This window comes from Camellia sinensis, chromosome 5, assembly GCF_055761805.1.
Source record: "Camellia sinensis isolate YWXY chromosome 5, ASM5576180v1, whole genome shotgun sequence".
Taxonomy (NCBI): Eukaryota; Viridiplantae; Streptophyta; class Magnoliopsida; order Ericales; family Theaceae; genus Camellia; species Camellia sinensis.
The window spans coordinates 9,885,872-9,887,482 of NC_138965.1; positions in this window are offsets into that span (position 1 = coordinate 9,885,872).

Below are 1,611 nucleotides of genomic sequence, written 5' to 3' on the forward strand. Positions count from 1 at the left end.
CCTCTTTACCCTCCTCCTCATAGACGAAGTCTGTCCACAAGGCTTCTTCTTCCTGTATTTCTTGGACTTTTGTCTCTATGTCCAATGCACAATATTTATCAAGGGTCAAAACTCTGGCTTGTTGCTGCTCCTGCTTGTAGCCAATTATCGTGACTTCTTTCTCTTGCTCCCGCACTTTCTGGACTATTGACTTTACATCCAATATTGAAAACTTAATTAAAGCCAAAGACTTGGCTTCTGGTGCTTCATCTTGCTGCCTATAACCAGGCATCATTGTCATCTTTAACGACCACCTCTTCATCAGCACTCTCCTGGACTAAGTGCTTCAGGTGTGTCACTTCCTCATCAGCCGTTAGAATTTATCAGTATACTGAGCGGTGTCACTCCCTCAATATATAACTTGGCTTCTGCGAAGTCTGCGCAAGCTACGAAAGGTTGAGGATCTGCATCAATTTCCTCCATCTCCCCATTGCTTAGAGCCATTATCATTTTTTGATGCAAAGAGGAAGGCACACATTTGTTAGTGTGGATCCAATCTCTACCGAGTAAAGCATTGTACTTCGCATTGCTGTCGATGACGAAAACGCCGTCATGCAGTCCCTGGTTCCCACACTCAAGTTGATGGGTAGAATTCCCTGGGCCATCTGTTTCTCCCCAGCAAAACCAGCAATGGTTGTACTGGTTGGGATTAACCTGGGATTCTTTTTCCCTAATTTCTTTAAGGAAGATTTCGGTAGTAAGTTCACCGCTGCCCCATTATCCACTAAAATTCGGTTCAACTGTATCCCATCGAAGAAGGCCTTAATATACAAAGGCTTAACATGTTGTGCCATAGAATTCGAGGGATATTCAAAAGGATACGAGAGGTTAATACTTACCACTTCTTCACTCTCATACTCAGTTTCCATTGGGGTAATCATTCCGAAATTATCTTGTACCATACTCACTTGTGAGTCTTCACTAGAGATTGGAATTGGGTCAATTTCTTGCCCCTCTTGATTCTCATCTCCAGCTTGGAATTCATGCGGTAGTATGTGTACCATGTTCACTGGCACCGAGCCAAATTGGATGGCCGGCTGTGCCTGCTTCTCCTTTTGGTCACCTTGTTCAGTCACTCCAGAAGCATCCTCCATGCCGTTTTTTAGTACTTTATCCTTTGAATGGTCTGTCACGATTGGTTTTTCAACCAAGAACGTTTTTCAGCCATGAAGGCTTCGAACATTTCTTCCTCAACCATTTCTTTCTTTTGGCTTAAACCAACTTCCGTCTCTGGTTCACTGTCACTTTCCATTAGTGCCTTCTCTAATCCCACTAAACTAGACTTCTCCCTGGCTCTTAGCTCAGAATGAACTTTGGCCAACTGTTTTCTATTGCAACCCATTTTGCCTTGTAGAGTTGGTTTTAGAGTAGGGTCTGACTTTGGATTCTTCTTTCCTTCTGTCTGTGCCAATAAAGAATTTTCTTCATTTTCTTTCAGGTCTCGTTGGTACTGAGTGTATCTACGCTGAATTTTTCTTCTTTGTGATCTAAAAATCATGGGGACCATATCTGGTTCCTTTATTTTTGGGTGCTTAAGCAAGACCCAATTGTTCGGAGCCACCAAAGGAGGTC